At 37.5% G+C, this 27,212-nt stretch overlaps 1 pseudogene; it reads left to right on the forward strand.

Annotated features, from left to right (window-relative positions):
- LOC139357683 (histone-lysine N-methyltransferase SETMAR-like) lies at positions 1 to 26,929 on the forward strand (annotated as a pseudogene).
- Positions 26,930 to 27,212: the final 283 nt, after the last annotated feature.

The raw sequence follows: 27,212 nt of genomic DNA on the forward strand, positions 1-27,212 counted from the left end.
ATGGCCCTGACACTGCCTGAAAAACCTGAATACTTATCCAAAGGTAACCCTAGGGCAAACTTGTTTCCTCCCTATACAACCACAGCTGATGCACTCTTGAAAGCACCACCTCCTGGTTCCAGGTCCACAAACACAAAACCAGCACACTTAAAAAAAATGCAACCAAGGACCCTCAGAGAGTCCACTTCACTCACCTGCTACCTCCACAAGAGTAGGTTCCAGTGTCCACAGCTGAGAGATCTGAAGATGGATCACATCACAGTACTCTTTAAAGACACTCCTCGGTAAAAGCCCAGAGCCAGCAGGTGGCTACACTGGGTGGCTAGATCCTGTAAAGAGATAATAATCACTGCAGTTCAGCTCTCAGGAATTTCCATCCCTAGGGGAAAAGGGAGAGTATCACATCACAGGAGCACCCTTGTGGGACAAAAGAATCTGAAGAGCAGCACTTGAGTCCCAGACCCTCCCTCTGACATAGTCTACTCAAATGAGAAGGAACCTGGAAAACAATTCTGGTAATATGACAAAACAAGGTTCTTTAACACCCTCAAAATATCACACTAGCTCACCAGCAATGGCTTCAAACCAAGATAAAATCTCTAAATTGCCAGAAAACGAATTCAGAGAGTAGATTATAAAACCACTCAAGGAGGCAACAGAGAAATGTGAAGTCCAACGTAAAGAAATAAAATAAAAATAATACAAGATGTAAAAGGAAAAATCTCCAGTGAAATAGATAGCATAAATAAAAAGCAATCACGACTTCTGGAAATGAAGGACACACTTAGAGAAATGCAAAATACACTGGAAAGTCTCAGAAATAAAATCTAACAAGTAGAAGAAAGAACTTCAGAGCTTGAAAACAAGACTTTCTAATTAACCCAAAGATATGGTTTGTCTGTGTCCCCACCCAAATCTTCATCTTGAATTGTAACTCCCACAATTCCCAGTGTCATGGGAGGAACCTGGTGGAAGGTGATTGAATTATATGGGCAGGTCTTTCCTGCACTGTTCCTGTGTTAGTGAATGAGTCTCATGAGAGCTGATGATTTTTAAAAATGGACGTTTCCCTGCACAAGCTCTCTTCTCTTGTCTGCCACCATGTGAGACATGCCTTCCATCTTCCACTATGATTGTGAGGCCTCCCCAGCCACTTGAAACTATGAGTCCAATAAATCTCTTTCTTGTTTAAATTGCCCAGTTTGGAGTATGTCTTTATCAGGAGCATGAAAATGGACTAATACAGTACTAGTAGAGTGTGGCACTGCTGAAAAGATACCCCAAAATGTGGAAGTGACTTTGGAACTGCATAACAAGTAGAGATTGGAACAGTTAGGAGGACTCAGAAGAAGATGACAGGAAAATGTGGAAAATTTTGAAAGTGCCTAGAGACTTGTTGAATGGCTTTGACCAAAATGCTGATAATGATATGAACAATAAAATCCAGTCTTAGTTGGTCTCAGATGCAGTTGAGGAATTTGTTGGGAACTAGTGCAAAGGTAACTCTTTTTCTGTTTTAGCAAAGAGACTGGTGGCATTTTGCCATGATCCTAGAGATTTGTGAAACGTTGAACTTGAGAGAGATGATTCAGGGTATCTGACAGAAGAAATTTCTAAGCAGCAGTGCATTCAAGATGTGATTTGGGTGCTGTTAAAAGCAAGCATTCAGTTTTAAAAGAGAAACAGAGCATACAAGTTTGGAAAATTTGCAGCCTGACAATGCAATAGAAAAGAAAATCCCACTTTCTGAGTAGAAATTCAAGCCAGCTACAGAAACTTGCATAAGTAATGAGGAGTCAAAAGTTAGTTACAAACACAATGAAGAAAATGTCTTCAGAGCATGCCAGAGGCCTTTGCATCAGCCACTCCCATCTCAGACCTGGAGGTTCAGGAGGAAAAAAATGGTTTTGTGGGCTGGGCCCAGGATCCCTCTGCTGTGTAGAGAGTATGGACTTTGTTCCCTGCATCCCAGCTCCTCTAGCCATGACTAAAAGAGGCCAATGTACAGCTTGGGCTGTTTCTTCAGAGGGTGGAAGCCCCACATTTTGGCAGCTTTCACATGATGTTGAGCTTGCAGGTGCACATAAGTGAAGAACTGGGGTTTGGAAACCTCTGTCTAGATTTCAGAGGTTGCAAGGAAATGCCCAGATGCTCAGGAAGAAGTTTGCTGCAGGGGCGGGGCTCTTATGGACAACTTCTGCTACAGCAGTGTGGAAGGGAAATGTAAGTTTGGAGCCCCTATACAGAGTCCCTACTGTGACACTGCCTAGTGGAGGTGTGAGAAGATAGCCACCATCCTCCAGATCCCAGAATGGTAGATCCACTGACAGTTTGCACTGTGCACCTGCAAAAGCCACAGAAACTCAATATCAGCCTATGAAAGCAGCCAGGAGGAGGGCTATACCCTTTCACAGGGCCAGAGCTTCCCAAGACCATGGGAACCAATCTCATGCATCAGCATGACCTGGATGTGAGACATGGAGTCAAATGAGATCATTTTGGAGCTTTAAGATTTGACTGCCCTGCTGGTTTTTGTATTTGCATGGGGACTGTAGCTGCTTTGTTTTGACCAATTTCTCCCATTTGGAATGATTGTATTTACCCAATGCCTGTACCACTATTGTATCTAGGAAGTAACTAACTTGCTTTTGATTTTACAGGCTCATAGGTGGGAGGAACTTGCTTTGTCTCAGATGAGACATTGGACTGTGGACTTTTGAGTTAATGCTGAAATGAGTTACGACTTGGGGGACTGTTGGGAAGGCATGATTGGTTTTGAAATGAGAGGACATGAGATTTGGGAGGGGCCAGGGGTGGAATGATATGGTTTGGCTGTGTGGTGGTGACCCAAATCTCATCTTGAGTTTTAACTCCTACAATTCCCACATGTTGTGGGAGTAACCCAGTGGTAAGTGACTGAATTATTGGGTAGATTTTTGGCACTGTTCTTGTAATAGTGAATGAGTCTCACGAGATCTGATGGTTTTTTTATAAAGGGAAGTTTTCCTGCACAAACTCTCTTCTTTTGTCTGCCACAATGTGAGACATGCCTTTCATCTTCTACCATGATTGTGAGGCCTCCCCAACTACATGGAACTGTGAGTCTAATACACCTCTTTAAAAAAAACAAATTGCCCAGCATCAGGTATGTCCTTATCAGCAAGGTGAAAATGAACTAATATACCCCATCTAACAAAGGCAGGAAAAAAAAAAAAAAAGAATAAAGAAAAATGAACAAAGCCTCCAAGAAGTTTGGGATTATGTTAAATGACCAAACCTATGAATAACTGGTTTTTCAAGGAAGAAGAGAAATCTAAAAGTTTGGAAAACATATTTGAGGGAATAATTGATGAAAACTTCCTCAGCCTTGCTAGAGATCTAGACATCGAAATGCCAGAAGTTGTAAGAACACTGGGAAAATTTATCACAAAAAGTTGTCTGGTTATCTAAAGTCAAGACAAAGTAAAGAATCTTAAGAGCTGTAAGGCCAAAGCATCAGCTAAACTGTAAAGGAAAAAGTATCAGATTAATAGCAGATTTCTCTGTGTAAATGCTACAGGCTAGAAGGGTTTGGAGTCCTGTCTTTAGCCTCCTAAAACAAACAATTATCATCCCAAAATTTTGTATTCACTCAAACTAAGGTTCATAATTGAAGGAAAGGCACGGCCTTTTTAGGCAAACAAGTGCTGAGAAAATTAACCACTACCAAGCCACCACTACAAAAATTGCTGAAAGGAGCTCTAAGTCTTGAAACAAATCTTCAAAACACCCCAAAATAGAATCTCCTTAAAGTATAAATCTCACGGGACCGATAAAACAATAATACAATGAAAAAAGTAAAACAGTGTATTCAGGCAACAAACACCATGATGAATAGAATAGTACCTCACACCTCAATACTAACGTTGAAGGTAAATGGCCTAAATGCTCCACTTAAAAGATGCAGAATGGTGCAGTGAATAAGAAGTCAGTAACCAAGTGTCTGGTGTCTTCAGGAGACTCACCTGACCTATAAGGACTCACATAAACTTAAGGTCAAGGTGTGGAAAAAAATAATCCATGCAATGGATGCCAAAAGTGAGAAGCAGTATCTATTCTATATAGGTGGAAACAACCTTTAAACCAACAGCAGTTAAAAAATACATAGAGGGACATTATTTAATGATAAAAGGACTAGTCCAACAGGAAAATATCACAGTCCTCAATATATATGCATCTAACAGGGGAGCTCCCAAATGGGTAAAGCAATTACTACTAGACCTAAGAAATGAGATAGACAGCAGCAAAACCAAAATTTGATACCCTCTCACTCCTGCAAGAATGGCCATAAAAAAAAAAAAAACAAAAATAGTAGATGTTGGCGTGGATGTGGTGAAAAGAGAACAGTTTTATACTGTTTGTGAGAAGATAAACTAGTACAACCACTATGGAAAACAGTGTGGAGATTCCTTAAAGAACTAAAAGTAGATCTGCCATTTGATCCAGCATCCCCACTCATGGATATCTACCCAGAGGATAAGAAGTCATTATACAAAAAAGGTACTTGCACTTGAATGTTTCTAGCAGCACGACTAGCAATCACAAAAATATGGAAGCAGCCCAAACGCCAAATGCCCATCAATCAATGAGTGGATAATGAAAATGTGACATACACACACAAACACAAACACACACGCACACACACACACACTATGGAATACTACTCAGTCATAAAAAAATAATGAAAGAATGGCATTCACAGCAACTTGGATGGAATTGAACACCACTATTCTAACTGAAGGAATGGAGAATCAAACGCTGTGTGTTCTCTCACAAGCGGCAGCTAAGGTATGAAGACACAAAGGCATAAGAACGCTACAGTGGATCTTGGGGTCTTGGGGAAAGGGTGGGAGGGGGCTGAGGGATGAAAGAACCCATTGGGTAAAGTGTACAATGCTTGGGTGATGGGTGCACCAAAGTCTCATAAATCACCACTAAAGAACTTATTCGTGTAACCAAACACCACCTGTTTCCCAAAAAACTATTGAAATAAAAAATTTAAAAAAAATTAAAAATTCTTCATACACTTAGCTTTCCAAGTGCTCTTTGAACTGTTAGTAACACATTACTGTTCATTTTTATATTGATAACTTGAATAAAATCTTTGATATGTATACATTTGATATTTGGGGGGAATTATGATTTTGCCATTTGACAATTAGACTTTAATGGTCTGATATCTCTTTTCTTATGATTAAGGCTCAAGTTTCTTCTTCTAACCACCCCCAAGAGATGTCCTTAGATGTCTGTAATTATTACAAATATAAGTCAAATTCAATATCTTTTGTTTTTAAGGGAAAATAAAATCATAGTTTATTATGATTTATAAGAGCACAGGAAAAAAATGAAAACAGTAAATTCCAAAGAATGTCTTTGCTACAAAGATCATATCACAGACATTCTGCATGGAGGCTGACATTCTAATCATTCTAATAATTATCTAATAATTGACCATTACTACTGTCAATATTATCATACATTCCAGTGGGAAGAGGATATAAAGTTGGCCATATGAAGACTTGGTGACACATTCTGGCATACTTTTTGCTACATAAAATACAGGGTACGGGAATGAGGAAAAAAGCAAATTAATACTAGCTGAAAAAATAAAAAATAAGAAAATATTGTCATTACCAGGGGGTGAATAGACCTTCTTTTTAAGAAGTTTGTGATTCCACTGCTTTTTACTTGGAACAAGACAAATTGGGATAAAAAGGTAAACTTCATATAAAGGAAAAATACCAAAAACTACTGACTACATAGGCTATATACATATATATATATATATATATAGATGGTACCTTAAAATTGAGTGTGCAGTGGTTGATTGTGAGCATATAATTAAAAAGCAGCTTCCTAGGATTTAGCTGAAGAACATATTTTGTGGTTAATCTAGTATGCGACACAAAAAGCCATATTTGTATTGCTGACTTCTAATTAGTTAGATGCGGATGTCATAGCTGACACTACAATACTAGGGTGTCACCTAAATTATTTGTGTGGGTAGCATGAATAACGTAGTAACGTGAAATATATCTAATATGCCTATATCTATGTCAATATCTGTTTGTATGCCTCTCTATTTACTGACCTATCTTTATTTCAAATCCTTGCATCATTCTCATTAGGATAATTTATAGTTCTTAAGTAGTTAGACTACTTAATCTTGTCCACTTTCATTAGTACTTCCGTCTGGCGATTTGGAAGGAAAGAATAAATTGTCAACACTCCTGTTCTGAAAATGTTAAATATCTATCTCAAAAACCCATAGCTTGCCTGAACACTCTCTCATGCGACAAAAATTTACTCTCTATTTCATTGACATGTAACCTTAAGTTGTTAACCACATCAGTTTGTTATTAAACTAGATGTATCTGACATGAAACAAAAAAAAAAAACATCTAAAGAAGAGTTGTTGGTGTGGGCACACACCCATACATAAGCATCATTAAATACACTGGAATATAAAACATGTCAAAATAGACCATTGATTACACTAGAAAAAAAAAAACAAAAATGTATTGTCAATTGTACCCAGAAAATTGATATTAAAAAGAACACTGTTCCTAAGTAAAATTACGCAGTGTATTGAACTGTGTATTTAAAGTAACAAGATGTTAAACTAAATCTAAAATTAAGTTATCAGACACGTCTTTTAATGTTATCCCTTTAGAACTGCGCTTAGAAGTTTACAATGCATTTTTACCTTTGTTACCCCATTTGGTCCTCATAGCAATCCTGTGAGGTAAGGAGGGCAAGTGTCTTTTTCCTTGGTTGACAGGCAATGCTCATTCATTTCAGGAAGACTGTATACTCTCCTCAGTTCACAAGGATAATTGGCCTGCAAAGGGCAGAGCCAAGGCTTGAACTGAAAAAAAATTAAGCCAATTTCAGTGTGATTCTCACTACAGGGCTATGACAAAGAAGGAAGGAGGCCAGTGAGAAAGCGAATTTTTCATTTATTCATTCCATCATGTTATGTTAAGCCCCTGCTTTGTGCCAAACCTTGGATATGCAGTCATGAAAATCAGAGATAAAATTCTTGCTTTAAAGGAGATGATATTTTAGATAGCCACAAGTCAGTATGGAAAAATGTCAAGAAGTAATAAATGCTAGGAAAACAGATAAAGAAATGGAGATAAATTATGGAATTGGGGCAACTGAGTGGAGATGATATTTTAGATCAGATAATCAGTATACACTTCTGGGATAAATTGGTATTTGAGAAAAGTCCAAAAGGAAATGAGAAATTTGAAGGCATAGCAGCCCTGGAATAGCAGTCTAAAGAGGAGGTGAAAGACCCTGAGACAAGAGGTATTTGGGAGTGTCAGACACAGAGACAAGCTGCTGAGTGAGACTTGGGGAGAATAGTAGGAGATAAGGCCAAGAAACGCACAAAAGGGGCTGGGGGCGATGGTTCACACCTGTAAGCACTTTGGGAGGACGAGGCTGGCGGATCACTTGCGGCCAGGAATTCAAGACCAGCGTGGACAACATGGCGAAACCCCATCTCTACTAAAAATAAAAAATTAGCCGGGCGTGGTGGCGCGTGCCTGTAATCTCGCTACTGGGAAGGCTGAGGCAGCAGAATCGCTTGAGCCCGGGAGGCAGAGGTTGCAGTGAGGTGAGATCTTGACACTGTACTCTAACCTGGGCAACAAAGGGACCATGATGAGAATATTATATCAGATTAGAAGCCATAAAAATATTTTAGGAGAGAGGTTCCATGATCTATGTTTTAAATGAGCTGTTACAGCTTTTTTTGTGGTGTACAGACTATAGGTGCAAGGGTGAAATACAGTGACACTTTATGAGGCAAGTATAGTAGTTGTAGAAGTTTAAAAAGGTTTTATTTTAATATTTTGATAGATGTTGTGAGGTCTAGGTCTTTCATGAGTCATTTGGTTTCACAGAGACATGTCTTATTTCTTTAAAAGAAATTTTAATGTAGATTAGAAAATTTTCTATTCTCAAGTCATCCTACAAAAAGTGAAAGGAGAAGAAATGTAATAGTCTACTAGGTTTTGAAACTTTGAAGTTGGAATAAAGAAAGATTGAAAAGTAAGTGCTCATTTCTCCAATAAGAATAAAATCGCATTTGGGAAAATACATGAGAGCTAGTATAATCGTTTCTATCATAAAATTTGAAATATGGTTCTCTCAATTGGTTCATTGGTGTTTTAAAGATCTCTTGCTTTTCCATAAAATGTCAAATAAAGTCTATAATTTAAAAATTTTATACCTATATCTAATTAAAAAACTTTTCCATTTCTCTTTGCAATTGTGTTTTAATGAATACAGAGTAAAATAAAAAAGAATAATAAATATTATAATTGCTAACTGTAAAAGTTTACATTAAAACAGTAAGTATAATCAGTAACAATTCCTATCATTTTACCAGTATTTCAAACATGAAAAGGAATGAATGTCTTAACTCTCAAATCACAGGGAGAACAATCACGATGTTATCATTATATGTATTTTTTAATGCCTTGTTTTCTATAATACAAATACGAAATGTGGAAACTTTACCACAAGGAACACCCTTCTGTCAATCAGTATTTGAGAAGCACAGACTTAACCTTTTTCTCATTTATAAGTTGAGATAAATGATACTTATTCTTAATGTTGATATCACAGTAAAATGTGATGCTATGTGCAACACAACTCAGGAAGTAAATACAATTGCTCAACAATGATATTAATAATTTCTCATCTCTTTATAGGTAACACAGTATAATAGAAAGAGGTGTGTTAGGCCATTTCACGTTAGAAATCCTTTAACATTTGTTGTGTAGATTTGAAAAAGTTGTATCATCTCACTGGAAATATAATTTCTCAACTGCAAAGCAAGCAAAAATTATTCACTTAAAAGGGTGTTAGAAGGCTTAAACAAACAAACCAAATATATGTGTCATTTCCTTATATGAAGAGTTTTGCACATGGTAGGTGCTCAATTAAGTTTAGGTTTTTTCCTCCTACCCCTCCCCAGCCTTTCTTCACTTCCATGACAATTTATTTTTATAATTGTTAATGTATATATGAGAAAATGGCAACATTTGTGGTATTTTTTACAATCCCTGATGTCAGCATACTGATTGTTGTCTTCACGTTATCCTAACATTATCGAAGTATTTGCTATTGTTTTTCCTCTGAGCTCATGGTGATTCACCTCTCTGTCTCTCCCCCATTTTATATGATTCACAGCAAGAAAAAAAATGTCTTCACTACAGTTCTTTGCCCTCTTCGATCCTTTAGAAGGTGCTTTTTCTTATTTTTTAAAATTTATTTATAACTATGTTTTACTTTCAAAACAAATCATTTTGTTTGTTTTAATAAAAAAAGATGAAGTGGTTTATCAATTTGTTATCACAAAGCCATCTGAATTTGCTTCTATTCTCTTTGTCCATTGCTATCTTGTTTTTCTTTAATTGCTTCATTCTACATTATAAAACAGACCAGTTTAATTTCTTATGCCATCTCTCAAACACATTTAAATACCTCAAGATAGTTAAGTCAGATGTATAATTAAGCAACCAGTAGTTCTAGTACACAGAAAATATATATAACAAGGAAAAACAAAATGCAGTTAAAAAATCCAGCCACTCCAATCCCCCCATCTCATTTAATTAAGAGATGAGAAAGGTTGAAGACCAAAAACAAACATCCTATTTAGAATATTCCAAAGGGAAATAACCATAATCAAGGACCATCTTGCTTAGAAATACGTTTGCATTTTGAGCACTTTTTTTTTTCAGTATTAGCACTTGTACCAAATGGAATTTTCACATTAAAATGATTTAATTCAGTGTTACTATTCAGAAAAAGCCAGAAATTGGCAATATAGAGAAAAAGATTAAAATTCACAAGATGGAATACTACATGCTTACCTAAATAATGACTAAACCCAGTTGTAGAACTATAGTATGAGTGTTAGAGGCAGTATAAGCCATGTGGATTCTGACATAAATTAACTACCAGGCCGGGTGCATTGGCTCATGCCTGTAATTCTAGCACTTTGGGAGGCCAAGGCAGGCGGATTGTCTGAGCTCAGGAGTTTGAGACCAGCCTGGGCAACACGGTGAAACCCCGTCTCCAGTAAAATACAAAAGAAATTAGCTGGGTGTGGTGGCAGGCACCTGTAATCCCAGGTACTCAGGAGGCTGAGGCATGAGAATCGCTTGAACCTGGGAGATGGAGGTTGCAGTGAGCTGAGATCAGGCCACTGCATTCCAGCCTGGGTGTCAGAGCAAGACACCGTCTCTATACACACACGCACACACACACACACACACGCACACAACTACTAACCATTCAAATAAACAAAGGCAAATTGGATTCCTCCTTGAATAGTTATTCTTCATCTGAAGTGAAAGAGTTAACTGTATTACAATCTACAATGCCATATAACTTGAAAGTTGTGTAATTATAGTCACCAAATATTATTGAATATATGTTACAAGCAAATTTTTGGTAGGTGGTAAAATTAATACAATATGGGCATGCTAACTGATGATGAATTGCTAACAATCTAATGCAAAAAGAGAATTCTTAAAAAGTAACTAAGTAAATCCTATACAAGTAACCACATAGGGTGTGACACTGGCTCTAGTACTGCTATAAAGGAAATACTCCAGGGACACAAGAGGGCCGCCATCACGAGTGTGGTGATGGGGTTTAGGGTGTGAGCATTCACAAAGTTACGGATTAAATATAGCTTTGTACTGGATTTGTACATAGTTGTTTTGGCCATCTTCTGATTTTGATATGGTTTATATTTCCCATTTTATTTCCTCAGATTAATAAGTTAACCCTAATTCCCAATACAAAAATCAAATTAGAGTAATATTATGACATACTCTAAATTCAGGTATTATATGACAGATACCCAGTGAGATAACAGCCAATTGATTCAAAGACCTTGGAAGTTATACATACAGTTTTGTAATATCTGGAGGTAAGCCTGCTTCTCGAAAAATGCCATTTATAAGAATGCTGTATATGAAGCAAAATTGTTCACATGGCGCCATGAAGTGCTGCCCAAATAACAATGGTATGTGGTCTCTGTCCAGCTCACCAAGGCATCAATAGCCTAGGGTTTTTAAAATTTATTTAACAAAATATCTGTTAACAGTTCATTCAAGCCTGTAAATATCACACAATAAACACGGAAAATAACAAGCAAGGATTTCACAAATCTCTGCCAAAATTCAGTTCTAACTTGAAAAGGCTGGCAGACGTTTCTCAACTTTAAGACTTATTACTTTCTCCACATTTTTTCGTCCCATTGTCCCTAGACAATGCCATTCTGTTGAATAAACTCTCTTTAGTCAAGGACAGGCAAGCAAGTGTAACAACAGAAAACTGAGTAGGGCTCTCTGTACTAAGCAAAGCAAAAGGCATTGTTGGTTTTCATTTCCTCAGTGCATTAAGACAAATTAAATGGCTTTTACCTCTATGAGTTGGAAACATTACAAAACTCATTTAATTAGAGGACTGAATCTTAATCCTTAAATTAAAATAAAATGCACAATTTGTTTAATTGTAAATATGCTATAAAACAATATCAGGCACATTTACAAGCTGGAGGAAATGACATGGGAGAAGGTATATGTATTTTTTTCCTCGTTTGACTTCGATGTTGTCATTTAAGCAAAACTGCTGAGAATACCAGGTAATTCTAAAGTAATTTAAACATATTTTGAACTGAAAATTTAATATATCTCTAAGGTCTTGATGAGCCATTTCTAATTTTCTACATATATTAAAAAGAATCAAAGGACCAATGCTAATCCTTATATTCCTTGAAGAGGGTACAGGGAGCATGAGAACCTAGGAAGTTATCTATGAATAAACATGATCCCTGACAGCAGCGTAGGGACTGTGTCCCTGGTTCACAAGTCTTTGATATTAAAATTTCAGACTACAATTTTTATGAGAAATGATTAATAACTGTGATGCATGCAATTATTGTTATAGACTTGAAAGGCATCAGTGTCAGTTTCTTAAAGTGTGAACATAAAACTTCTATAGAAGAATAATTGAAGTTTATTTCTTAAGATGTTTTAGATTTCTGTGTCCTACTCGAGGCCTGCCCACATCCTAAAAGGAATGAGTGGAATCTGCATATATGGTTTTAAAAAATATTTTAGGGAATTTTAAAGCACCAAAAAGTTTGAGAACCATTCTTTTACATTCTACAGATGGGGATAAATTTATAATATCAAAGCTACTTGTCTAAGATAACACAATTAGGAATCAGCAAAAGCAGGAGTAAAATTTATGTCTTCTTGAGTACCGGGCTAAGTGTTCTCTCCCATATAAATCCATCTCAGGTGTGACTAATTGGTCTGGTGATTCGCTTTCCTCTTTATCCACTAAGAACTCAGGTATGCTTCTCTTATAGGAGAAGGTACTCAGTGTAGTCACCTACCCACGAATAGGGTTGTTTTGTTTATTTAGTTTTTTCTTGGTCAAGGATGTTTTTCTCATGTTGAAACTTCGTAAATACGTTTATTAATTGACTTGTGTAAATTGAAGGTGATCAGGACAGATGAACATCTTGAAGAAAAACACCCATGATAGTTATAATTTGAAATGGGGACAAGATACATCCTGTACTTCCACTCAGAATCAAAAACAACCATTTTTTCACTAAGTGATCAGGTGTGTTTCTATTGCCGTTCATTGAGTTTCTGATGGTTATAGAATCCTAGAGTTGAAAAGGTTTCTCTAACATTATATTGTTATCACCCTCTTCACCAGTGTTTCAGCACCAGAAAACATACCATTCAGCTGCTTTTTATTATTTGGTAATACATTCTCTTACTACAGCCCCTCCAAATACTACCCCTCTCAAAAAATAACATAAAATATAAGCAAAAATAGAAAAAATATTAGCAAAAGCACCCACTCAAAAGAATAATATGAGATCATAGTATTAAACACTGATCATAAAAATAACATAGAGACTGGTATACACCAAGTACCTATCATGTGATGGAGACTAGACACATTGATTTTATTCAATCTGTCACTCACCAATATTCTTTTGGAAAATATCTTCTCCCCCTGAATTAAAAGACTTAAAAATTGAACCTTGATTTCCCAGCAAAGAGTGCCATTTAAGCCTTCTTTTTTTTTTTCCTCCCAATCTCATTTTTCCACTGTACTTTGATTCCATTGAGTATTTTTGTAGCTTAACCACTGTGAGTTAGCACTGAGCAAGTGGAAATACAAGCAAATTCCATTTATTCAGTAACTGTTTCTCTCTGCCTGTAATCTCGGTGGTCCCTATTACTTTGTAATGAATACAGTTTTGGTTTCCTTGCGTTGTAGAGAAATTCAAACCCTGCTTTGTGATTAATGCAGGGAATTAGTAAAGAGGCTCTGGAGACAGACTCCCATGTTCAGCTCCCAGCAGAGTCGTTTCTAATACGAGGCTTTAGGAACATTTCTTAATCTCTTCATGTATCTATTTTCTCATAGGACACCCTGGGGTTGTTGCGAGGCACCGAAGAGACAGTTCTGTGTAAAACAAAATGCTGAATAGAATAATACCTCAGTTTGTGAGGGTTATAGTGTTATTAGCACTGTTATGATTGCAGTTAACATCACACTTGTGACCTTGAGCATATTGCTTAAGGAAACCTTGAACTTGAATTTCCTTATATCTTAGAAAAACAAAATGGGATTTCTTTTATGGTTGCATGATGATAAATGGAAATTAAATGTGATATCCAGCAATATACCTGGGAAAGAACAGATACTTAAGTGCTTCATTTGCCAATGCTCCAGACGCCTGGTGCTTCCTCTTACCCCATTATGCTTTTTACTCACATGAGAGCCAATCTGAACATGCTGCTCTGTTGTACTCAGTACAAAACAAGAAGGTCATCTATGACCCTACCCAGGAGATACCATCTTCCTCCTGAACTTCATTTTGTTTCTGAAAGCATTAGGTAAGTGATAAAAAAAAATTCTCTTGATAAGTTTATAAAAGATTTGTATCTCATGCCAGCGATCTTTCTTTCTCTCTCTCTCTCTCTCTCTCTCTCTCTCTCTCTCTCTCTCTTTCTCTCGGAAACTTGCTCTGTTGCCCAGGTTGTAGTGCAGTCAGTGGCACAATCTCAGTTCAATGCAATCTTCGCCTCCTGGGTTCAAGCGATTCTCCCGTCTCAGCCTCCCAAGTAGCTGGAATTACAGGCACCTGCCACCACATCTCTTCTCTTATTACAGCCCCTCCAAATACTACCCCCCCTCAGAAAATAACATATAAGCAAAAATAGAAAAAGTATTAGCAATTTTTACACAGTTAATTTTTGTGTTTTTTAGTAGAGATAGGGTTTTGCCATGTTAACCAGGCTGGTCTCTAAATCCTGACCTCAATTGATCCGCCCACCTCAGCCTCCCAAAGTATTGGGATTATAGGCATGAGCCACTCTGCCCAGCCTCATACAAGCTTTTTGACCAGTCTCACAACCTCAGAATAGAGCATACCTTATATACAGTTACATAACAGTTAAAAGAGTTAAGATCAGTCCATCTACCCACTATCAAAAATCATATTACAGTCTATCATCTCCACCTATATATCTACCATTTAGGAGGCTTATTAGAACTTTAACCTCATTAAAATGCAAATATGTCAGAGTAGGGTAATGCTGAATACTTATTCAATATTATGCTAGGAAAGATGTGTTTATCTCAAACAGTGAATCCTAGATTTTCATTGATAAACCCTCTGAATCTAAATGACCCAGCATGTGTTATAGTAGGGAGGCATTACTAAAATGAGGATTTCTGAGAATTACATATTTCCTTCATTTAGAATTTCCTGAGAAATTGTCGGGGTAATCTTCATTTATAAAACCCTTTCAGGTAGTTCTCACCCTCATTTTCATTTAAGAACAAGGGATTATGATTTTCTGGCCAGGCGTGGTGGCTCACGCCTGTAATCCCAGCAATTTGGGAGGCGGGGGCAGGCTGATCACGAGGTCTGGAGATCCAGACCATCCTGGCTAACACGGTGAAACCCTGTCTCTACTAAAAATACAAATAATTAGCCAGGCATGGTGGCGGGCGCCTGTAGTCCCAGCTACTCGGGAGGCTGAGGCAGGAGAATGGCCTGAACCAGGGAGGCAGAAGTTGCAGTGAGCCGAGATTGCAGCACTGCACTCCAGCCTGGGAGACAGAGTGAGACTCCGTCTCAAAAGAAAGAAAAAAAAAGAACAATTTATTATGATTTTCTAACCTTGCCTGCACATCTGCTTGCCTGGATAACTTTAAAAAAATACTATGCCCTGACTCTAATCACAAGGATTCTCATTTAGTTGTTCCTGAATTGTTTCTGGATCAGTATATTGTAAAAATCCTCCCAGGTGATACCACCTTACAGTCAAAGAGAGATAAAGACTGCTGACCCCAGCTTTGCAAGGAGATTCAACATAATCCCTACTGATAGCTTCCTTCTTATTCACAGCTCATTTCATTCAATTTCATTGCTCATTTTGTCTCTTAAGCATATTTGATTTTGTAAGCTCTGAATATTGAACATTTTCTATGCTAGAAGGTATAGATTCTTGGAAGTAGAAACACAAAAGACAGCAATCTACTGGGGAATGGTTAGAAAGAGAACCTCTACATGGTGTGTTAGTGAAATGACTCAGAATGGAATTGTGGAAACTGGTGACAGGAGAGGAGACAAGACAGACAGACAGACAGACAGAGAGAGAGAGAGACATCTGAAGGAAAAAGAAAATGAATGAATTGGGGAGAATACTGCAATTTGGAGCAGGATTAATCTTTAAACCTGAAACAGAAACTGAAAATCCTTTAAGATAGACACAGCAGACAGCAAATCCCTTCTAAGGTGTCACAGTTAGTAGTCTTACAGTCTTACACATTTTTTTGGAAGTTTCAGAAAAGTAGGACAAAACACAAAAACATCTTCCTTAAATATTACCAGATACATAATGTGTGGGGCCAAGTGCAAAACTAACATATGAGGATCCTTTGTATAAAGAACTGAGAAACTGTGCTGTTAAAGGTGCTACACAGAAAATTTTTCCTTCATTTATGACCACTTTCTCGATTTGGTATGGTGGCTTCTGTTGTTGTTTTTTCTTGTTTTGTTTTGATGCTTTTATGTTAAATTGTTAAATATAGAGATAATTATAGATTCACATACAGATATAAGAAATAATACAGAGCTCTCATATATGCTTTAACTCATATGCCTCAATGGTAACAATTTGCAAAACTGTAGCATACTATCACAGCAAGGCTATGAAATTGACGCAAAGTATAGAACATTGCCATCATGGTAAGAATTCCTTATCTTGGCCTTTTAGTACCATATGCACTTTTTTTTTTCCCCTAATTTACCCTTCCTAGTACTTAATGCCTGGCAACCACTAATCACTACTTCATTGCTGAAATATTACCATTTTATGAATGTTATATAAGTGGAAACAGATGTAGCCTTTTGAGATTGACCTTTTTTTTCTATTCAACATAATTCTCTCAATGTCTATTCAAGTTATGTACCAGTAGTTCATTCCTACTTAGAGCTGACTGGTATTCCATAGTATGAATGTACTATGGTTTGTTTAACCATTTATCTGTTGAAGGACAACTGGGCTGTTTCCAGTTTTTAGCAATTATGAATAAAATTGCTGTGACCATTCATGGACAGGATTTCGTAGAAGCATACGTTTTTATTTCTCTGAGATAAATGCTGAAGACTGATTGATTAGTCATATGGGAATTGCAGGTATAGGTGTTTAAGAAACCATCAGATATTTTTCCAAAGTGATTTTCATCTTACACTCCCACCATTACATGTGTGTCTAAATTTCTTCATAATCTTGCCAGTATTTGGTACTGACCTTATGTTTCTTTTTTAATTATCTTAGCTATTGTGATAAGTAGGCAATCATATCTCTTTATGTTTTTAATTTGCATTTCATAGATGGCTAAGGTATTTAACATCTTTTCATGTGCTTGTTAGCCATCTCTGTATTATCTGTCTCAAAAGATCTGTTCTTGCCTTTTGCCCATTTTCAAATTGATGGTTTGGATGGTTTGGGTCTTTACAGTTGAGTTTTGGGTGTTCTGTATTTTATATAGTAGTATTCACTCAAATATGTGGCTTGCAAATATTTTCTATCAGACTTTAGCTTATCTTCTTATCCATTCTTAATAGGGGTTTTCAGAGAACAGACAACCCACATAGTGGGAGACAATTTTCACAATCTATACACCCAACAAAGGACTAATGTCCAGAATCTATAAGGAACTCAAACAAATCAGCAAGAAAAAAAAAATCCATCAAAAGTAGGCTAAGAGGGCGGAGCAAGATGGCCGAAGGAACAGCTCCAGTCTCCAACTCCCAGCGCTAGCGACACAGAAGACCGGTGATTTCTGCATTTTCAACTGAGGTACTGGGTTCATCTCACTGGGGAGTGCCGGACGATCAGTGCTGGTCAGCTGCTGCAGCCCGACCAGTGAGAGCTGAAGCAGGGCAAGGCATTGCCTCACCTGGGAAGCGCAAGGGGGAAGGGAATCCCTTTTCCTAGCCAGGGGAACTGAGACACACAACACCTGGAAAATCGGGTAACTCCCACCCCAATACTGCGCTTTAAGCAAACAGGCACACCAGGAGATCATATCCCACACCTGGCCGGGAGGGTCCCACACCCACGGAGCCTTCCTCATTGCTAGCACAGCAGTCTGCGATCTCGAGGCAAGGCAGCAGCAAGGCTGGGGGAGGGGCGCCCACCATTGCTGAGGCTTAAATAGGTAAACAAAGCTGCTGGGAAGCTCGAAGTGGGTGGAGCTCACAGCAGCTCAAGGAAACCTGCCTGTCTCTGTAGACTCCACCTCTGGGGACAGGGCAATAACAAACACAGCCGAAACCTCTGCAGACGCAAACGACTCTGTCTGACAGCTTTGAAGAGAGCAGTGGATCTCCCAACACGGAGGTTGAGATCTGAGAAGGGACAGACTCCCTGCTCAAGTGGGTCCCTGACCCCTGAGTAGCCTAACTGGGAGACATCCCCCACTAGGGGCAGTCTGACACCCCACACCTCACAGGGTGGAGTACACCCCTAAGAGGAAGCTTCCAAAGCAAGAATCAGACAGGTACACTCGCTGCTCAGAAATATTCTATCTTCTGCAACCTCTGCTGCAGGATACCCAGGCAAACAGGGTCTGGAGTGGACCTCAAGCAATCTCCAACAGACCTACAGCTGAGGGTCCTGACTGTTAGAAGGAAAACTATCAAACAGGAAGGACACCTACACCAAAACCCCATCAGTACATCACCATCATCAAAGACCAGAGGCAGATAAAACCACAAAGATGGGGAAAAAGCAGAGCAGAAAAGCTGGAAATTCCAAAAATAAGAGCGCATCTCCCCGGCAAAGGAGCGCAGCTCATCGCCAACAACGGATCAAAGCTGGACGGAGAATGACTTTGACGAGATGAGAGAAGAAGGCTTCAGTCCATCAAATTTCTCAGAGCTAAAGAAGGAATTACGTACCCAGCGCAAAGAAACTAAAAATCTTGAAAAAAAAGTGGAAGAATTGATGGCTAGAGTAATTAATGCAGAGAAGGTCCTAAACGAAATGAAAGAGATGAAAACCATGACACGAGAAATACGTGACAAATGCACAAGCTTCAGTAACCGACTCGATCAACTGGAAGAAAGAGTATCTGCGATTTAGGATCAAATGAATGAAATGAAGCGAGAAGAGAAACCAAAAGAAAAAAGAAGAAAAAGAAATGAACAAACCCTGCAAGAAGTATGGGATTATGTAAAAAGACCAAATCTACGTCTGATTGGGGTGCCTGAAAGTGACGGGGAAAATGGAACCAAGTTGGAAAACACTCTTCAGGATATCATGAGGAGAACTTCCCCAACCTAGTAGGGCAGGCCAACATTCAAATCCAGGAAATACAGAGAACGCCACAAAGATACTCCTCAAGAAGAGCAACTCCAAGACACATAATTGCCAGATTCACCAAAGTTGAAATGAAGGAAAAAATCTTAAGGGCAGCCAGAGAGAAAGGTCGGGTTACCCACAAAGGGAAGCCCATCAGACTAACAGCAGATCTCTCAGCAGAAACTCTCCAAGCCAGAAGAGAGTGGGGACCAATATTCAACATTCTGAAAGAAAAGAATTTTCAACCCAGAATTTCATATCCAGCCAAACTAAGTTTCATAAGTGAAGGAGAAATAAAATCCTTTACAGATAAGCAAATGCTTAGAGATTTTGTGACCACTAGGCCTGCCTTACAAGAGACCCTGAAGGAAGCACTAAACATGGAAAGGAACAACCGGTACCAGCCATTGCAAAAACATGCCCAAATGTAAAGACCATCGAGGCTAGGAAGAAACTGCATCAACTAACGATCAAAATAACCAGTTAATATCATAATGGCAGGATCAAGTTCACACATAACAATCTTAACCTTAAATGTAAATGGACTAAATGCTCCAATTAAAAGACACAGACTGGCAAACTGGATAAAGAGTCAAGACCCATCAGTCTGCTGTATTCAAGAGACCCATCTCACACGCAGAGACATACATAGGCTCAAAATAAAGGGATGGAGGAAGATTTACCAAGCAAATGGAGAACAAAAAAAAGCAGGGGTTGCAATACTAGTCTCTGATAAAACAGACTTTAAACCATCAAAGATCAAAAGAGACAAAGAAGGCCATTACATAATGGTAAGGGATCAATTCAACAGGAAGAGCTAACTATCCTAAATATATATTCACCCAATACAGGAGCACCCAGATTCATAAAGCAAGTCCTTAGAGACTTACAAAGAGACTTAGACTCCCATACAATAATAATGGGAGACTTCAACACTCCACTGTCAACATTAGACAGATCAACGAGACAGAAAGTTAACAAGGATATCCAGGAATTGAACTCATCTCTGCAGCAAGCAGACCTAATAGACATCTATAGAACTCTCCACCCCAAATCAACAGAATATACATTCTTCTCAGCACCACATCGTACTTACTCCAAAATCGACCACGTAATTGGAAGTAAAGCACTCCTCAGCAAATGTACAAGAACAGAAATTATAACAAACTGTCTCTCAGACCACAGTGCAATCAAACTAGAACTCAGGACTAAGAAACTCAATCAAAACCGCTCAACTACATGGAAACTGAACAAACTGCTCCTGAATGACTACTGGGTACATAACGAAATGAAGGAAGAAATAAAGATGTTCTTTGAAACCAATGAGAACAAAGATACAACATACCAGAATCTCTGGGACACATTTAAAGCAGTGTGTAGAGGGAAATTTATAGCACTAAATGCCCACAAGAGAAAGCAGGAAAGATCTAAAATTGACACTCTAACATCACAATTAAAAGAACTAGAGAAGCAAGAGCAAACACATTCGAAAGCTACCAGAAGGCAAGAAATAACTAAGATCAGAGCAGAACTGAAGGAGATAGAGACACAAAAAACTCTCCAAAAAATCAATGAATCCAGGAGTTGGTTTTTTGAAAAGATCAACAAAATTGACAGACCACTAGCAAGACTAATAAAGAAGAAAAGAGAGAAGAATCAAATCGACGCAATTAAAAATGATAAAGGGGATATCACCACCGACCCCACAGAAATACAAACTACCATCAGAGAATACTATAAACACCTCTACGCAAATAAACTGGAAAATCTAGAAGAAATGGATAATTTCCTGGACACTTACACTCTTCCAAGACTAAACCAGGAAGAAGTTGAATCCCTGAATAGACCAATAGCAGGCTCTGAAATTGAGGCAATAATTAATAGCCTACCAACCAAAAAAAGTCCAGGACCAGATGGATTTACAGCTGAATTCTACCAGAGGTACAAGGAGGAGCTGGTACCATTCCTTCTGAAACTATTCCAATCAATAGAAAAAGAGAGAATCCTCCCTAACTCATTTTATGAGGCCAACATCATCCTGATACCAAAGCCTGGCAGAGACACAACAAAAAAAGAGAATTTTAGACCAATATCCCTGATGAACATCGATGCAAAAATCCTCAAAAAAATACTGGCAAATTGAATCCAGCAGCACATCAAAAAGCTTATCCACCATGATCAAGTGGGCTTCATCCCTGGGATGCAAGGCTGGTTCAACATTCGCAAATCAATAAACATAATCCAGCATAGAAACAGAACCAAAGACAAGAACCACATGATTATCTCAATAGATGCAGAAAAGGGTTTTGACAAAATTCAACAGCCCTTCATGCTAAAAACGCTCAATAAATTCGGTATTGATGGAACGTACCTCAAAATCATAAGAGCTATTTATGACAAACCCACAGCCAATATCATACTGAATGGGCAAAAACTGGAAAAATTCCCTTTGAAAACTGGCACAAGACAGGGATGCAATATTCACAATAGCAAAGACTTGGAATCAACCCAAATGTCCATCAGTGACAGATTGGATTAAGAAAATGTGGCACATATACACCATGGAATACTATGCAGCCATCAAAAAGGATGAGTTTGTGTCCTTTGTAGAGACATGGATGCAGCTGGAAACCATCATTCTTAGCAAACTATCACAAGAACAGAAAACCAAACACCGCATGTTCTCACTCATAGGTGGGAACTGAACAATGAGATCACTTGGACTCAGAAAGGGGAACATCACACACTGGGGCCTATCATGGGGAGGGGGGCGGGGGGAGGGATTGCACTGGGAGTTATACCTGATGTAAATGACGAGTTGATGGGTGCAGCATACCAACATGGCACAAGTATACATATGTAACAAACCTGCACGTTATGCACATGTACCCTACAACTTAAAGTATAATAATAATAAATAAATTTTAAAAAAAATGTAGGCTAAGAACATGAATACACAATTCTGAAAAGAAGATATACAAATGGCCAACAAACATATGAAAAAATGCTGAATATCACTAATGATCAGGCAAATGCAAATCAAAACCACAATGTGATACCATCTTGCTCTTGAAAGACTGGCCATAATCAAATGATCAAAAATAATAAATATTGATGTGGTGAAAAGGGAACACTTCTACACTGTTGGTAGGGATGTAAACTAGTACAACCACTATGGAAAACAGTGTGGAGATTACTTAAAGAGTTAAAAGTAGATCTACCATTTGATCCACTAATCCCACTACTAGATATTTACCCAGAGGAAAAGAAGTCATTATGCAAAAAAGATACTTGCACATGCATGTTTATAGCAGCATAATTAGCAATTGCAAAAATATGGAACCAGCCCAAGTGCCCATCAATCAACAAGTGGGTAAAGAAAGCATGGTATATATATACCATGGAATACTACTCAGCCATAGAAAGGAAAGAAATAATGGCATTTGCAGCAAACAGGATGAAATTGGAGACTATTATTCTAAGTGAAGTAACTCAGGAGTGGAAAACCAAATTATCATATTCTCACTCATATTTGGGAGCTAAGCTATGAGGACACAAGGCATAACATTAATACAATGGATTTTGGGGACTCAGGGAAAGGGTGCTAGGGGGATGAGGGATAAAAGACTACACATTGGGTACAGTGCACACTGCTTGGGTGATGGGTGCACCAAAATCTCAGAAATCACCACTAAAGTACTTAGTCATGTAACCAAACACCACCTGTTTCCCAAAACACTATTAAAATATATACTAATAAAATAAAAATAATAAAGTACTCTAGAAAGGAACTAAACTTTTCTACCTCACTTATTTTCTCTTTTTATCATTTCCTATCTTTTACAGTGCTCTTGCTTTTCATATTTTTTGTATCTTTTCTCTAAATATATACAAAATTAAATTGGAAATTTAAATTTCTTCTGCCTTGCAAGTGAATTTCTTTAATGTTTTGGAACTATAACTTTAGTTTAACAAAACCACCAATCCAGGATACTGAGATAGTATTGTTGGAGGATACAAAGATAGGTAAAGTTTGTCTTTGTGCTCAGTATATTCTTTCTAATTATTTAGATAAATCACTACTCTACAATGGAGACTCTGATTGTATGAAGTTTGTAAGCAGTGTTGTATTTAGACTGAAATAATAGGTAACAAATTTATTTGTAATAACAAGAAAAGAGAACAACAAAGTCAGTATCTTTGATATGATTATTTAAGGAGTGGTGGACTTTGGAATTATTATGGAAAACATTGAAGAAGGGCATTTCAGATAAAGGAAACAGCATGAACAAAAACATAAGTAAAGTGATCCAGCAACAAGTCAGCCAGTTTGACTGGCTATAGTGTAGGGTAGAATAGTCACAGAATATGATGCTACAAAAGTTAGCAAGGAATTCAAAGATTGAACTTCACAGCATGTAGTTAAGTGAAAAAATCATAAGGTGCCCTTAGAGTTTCCAAGATATGGGTATGACTTGATTTGAGCTCTTGTCAACATGATGTGGCAGCAGTGGATGGGCAGAATTGGAAAAAGAGCACAAAACAAAAAAAAAAAAAACCCAATTCAGATTGAGGAATGTAACAAAGAGGAGGAGCACTGAGCCTTGTTAGGGCAATGAAACTATTCTCTATGATACTACAATGATGGATACATGTTACATCATTACATATTTGTGAAAATCCATAGAATACATAATACTAAGACTGAACTCTAAGATAAACCATAAACTTTGGGTGACAATGATGTGTTAATATTGATTCATTGATTCCAAAATATGTATTACTACCACAGTGCTGAAGCATGTTGATAGTAGAAGAGGGTGTGAGTGTGTGGGGGCAGAAGATAAATGGAAACTGTTTACTTTCCATTCAGTTTTACTATGAACCTAAAACTGGTCTGAAAACAGAGGCTATTAAAGGAACAAATAATATAACAGATTGGAGTAACAAAGGAATGCACTAATTTGTCAATGGAAATAAAATCTACTGAAAGTAGGCATAATATTCGAAAGAAGTTAGAAACTGTATGATTTGGAGAATTGAGTAGAAATAGAGAATGCATGATAAATGAAAATAATTAGAAAGAGAAGGATGGTGTAAGTTTAGATAAAGATAGTTTAAAATTTTGGGATGCCTAGATAGAGATGTATTATGGATTTTGGGACGCCTAGATAGAGATGTATTACGGATGTGCTATAAAAAATAAAACCTTAGCAAGAGTCAAGAGTAGTCTTTTACTGCAGCTAAAATCTAATGAATATCCAACCGTTTTCCATGGTTTCTCAACTACAGGTGATTCCAGAGAACAAATGCTCTTTCCTGATGCAAGGCCTTCAGAAGCATTGTTCTGCCTACCTTTCTCTTCTCTTTTTACCTAATATATTTTTATTCATTCTTCAAAGTTAAGCTAAAATTTTACTTCAAAGAATGATTCCCTGGCTACGGCTACTATACGTATTTGGTGAGTCTCCAATATTACCCTTTGATTTAACACGGTATTGTCCCTTTGTAACACTGCTCATAATTGAAATGTAAAATTTAAAAAATACTATGCTTTTTATTTAGTTGTGTTTTCTTGCACTGCTGAACTTTATTTAAGAGTGTATTCCAATAAAAATTTATGGCTTTCTTAGTTCTCTCTCTCTCTTGCTTTCTCTTTCTCCATGACATCTCTTAGCACACCTCTGCTTCCTTTCTGCTTTTCACCATGACTAGAAGCAACCTGAGGCCCTCACCAGATGGAATTGCCTAATCTTGGACTTTTCAGCTACCAGAATCACGAGCCAAATGACCTTGTTTCTTTATAAGTTACACAGCTTCAAGTATCCTCTTAAAGCAACATAAAATGAACCAAGACAGTGATGATAAATATTTGTTGAGAAAAGGTTGAAAGAAACCAGGGAGTGGAAAAAGAGAAAGTTTTAGAGAAATATATTTATCTTTTTAAAGAATTCATACAATATAAAAAGCCCTGCATGTTCTGAAAGAGTGTATTCCAATATCAAACAGCAAAGTTCAACAGTGCAAAAAGACGCAATTACATTTGCACCAACCTAAATATGTGTATAAAATATTTACACATCTATTATATACAAAAAAGTCCTTAAGGAAATGTGGGTATGTCTATACTTCTATATCTATCTATCATGATCATCTACCTATTTATATCTGTCTACCTCTATGATGTTCTATAAAGTTTTCTCCCTATGTTATTTAAAGAGAAAAGAATGGGAATGAAGCATATGGGCGTCTAGAATCCTGTGAGGCTAAGTACCTGATATTTCTAGACTTTGATCTTTAAGTGCTTACACTAAGGGATGTGCTGCTGAACTTGCTTAAGTTGCTTAGCTTAACACTGTGAGGTCAAGAAATATGCCTGATGTCTCACAACTAGTAGAACAATAGATATAAACTAAGCTCTGGCAGCATAAAAATGAGTCATTTTTCTACTTTTCTGAATTTTCAGACAAAAGAGATATAAACCATGTATCCCTAATAGTTCTCAACCTAGTGTTTCACTATCTAAAAAATGTAAAAATAAATGTGGTTATGTTACACCTTATTTTAATGGGCATTTCTGGCTTTTTGATTTTTTGCTAATGACTTATTACTTGCTGTTTATTTTATGGTTTTTTAAGACTATGGAAGTGATGTTAGGGAAAAAGCAAATTTGAGCAATTTTCTTATTCTAAAAGCAGCAGAAACAACTCACAACATCAACAAGGTATTTGGCCCAGGAACTTCTAACGCATATACAGTTCAGTGGTGGCTCAAGAGGTTTTGCAGAGGAGACAAGAGCCTTGAAGATGAGGAGCGTAGTGACCAGCCATCAGAAGTTGACAACAACCAAGTAACAATATCATCACAACGAATCCCCTTACAATTACATGAGAATTTGCTGAAGAACTCAATGTTGACCATTCTGTGGTTGTTTGGCATTTGAAGTAAGTTGGAAAAGCGAAAAAGCTCAATAAGTGGATGCCTCATGAGCTGAGTGAAAAAAAAATTGTTCTTTTGAAATATCATCTTCTCTTATTCTATGCAATGACAACAAAAAATTTCTCAATTGGATTGTGAAGTGTGATGAAAAGTGGATTTTATACAACAACTGGCAACACCCAGTTCAGTGGTTGGATTGAGAAGAAGTTCCAAAACACTTCTCAAAGCCAAACTTGCACCAAAAAAAAAGTCATGCTCACTGTTTGGTGGTCTACTGCCAGTCTGATCCACTACAGCTTTTTTGAATCCCAGTGAAACCATTACATCTGAGAAGTATCCTCAGCAAATTCAAGAGATGCACCAAAAACTGAAATGCCTGCAGCCAGCATTGGTCAAAAGAAAGGGCCCAATTCTTTTCCATGACCATGCCCGACCGCATGTTACACAACCAATGCTAACATAGAATCAGAAAACCAAAGACTGCATGTTCTCACTTATAAGTGGGAGTTGAACAATGAGAACACATGGACACAGGGAAGGGAACAACACATACCTGGGCCTGTTGAGGGGTGGGAGACAAGGGGAGGAAGAGCATTAGGACAAACACCTATTGTATGCGGGACTTAAAACCTAGAGAACGTGTTGATGGGTGCAGCAAACCACCATTGAACATGAATACCTGTGTAATGAACCTGTACATTCTGCACATGTATCCCAGAACTTAAAGTAAAATAAAGTAAAAATTAAAAACTTGAAGGAATTGGGCTAAAAAGTTTTGCCTCATCAGCCATATTCACCTGACCACTCACCAACCAACTACCACTTCTCCAAGCATCTCAACAATTTTTTACAGGGAAAATATTTCCACAACCAGCAGGATAATGAAAAATGCTTTCCAAGAGTTGGTCAAATCTGGAAACATGGATTTTTATGCTACAGGAATAAACAAACTAATATCTCATTGGTAAAAATGTGTTGATTGTAATGGTTCCTATTTTGATTAACAAAGATGTGTTTGAATCAGCTATAATGATTTGAAATTTACAGTCTGAAACCACAATTACTTTTGCATCAACCTAAATATATCTGCTTAAACAGTACATTGGAAAGATGTTAGGTATGTGTGAACATACATATGTATCATGGTAACACTGACAAGAAGAAAAACTATATACCACATCTGCCTTCATATGGAAGACAAGCTATGTGGAGTATGTTGAACTATTTTGAATTAAAAGCAAAGGGTCTCAAGGTTAATGTCACCTAATTGCCCATTCCATTGGCAGA

The sequence above is a fragment of the Macaca nemestrina genome, chromosome 12 (assembly GCF_043159975.1).
Source record: "Macaca nemestrina isolate mMacNem1 chromosome 12, mMacNem.hap1, whole genome shotgun sequence".
In the NCBI taxonomy this organism is placed as follows: domain Eukaryota; kingdom Metazoa; phylum Chordata; class Mammalia; order Primates; family Cercopithecidae; genus Macaca; species Macaca nemestrina.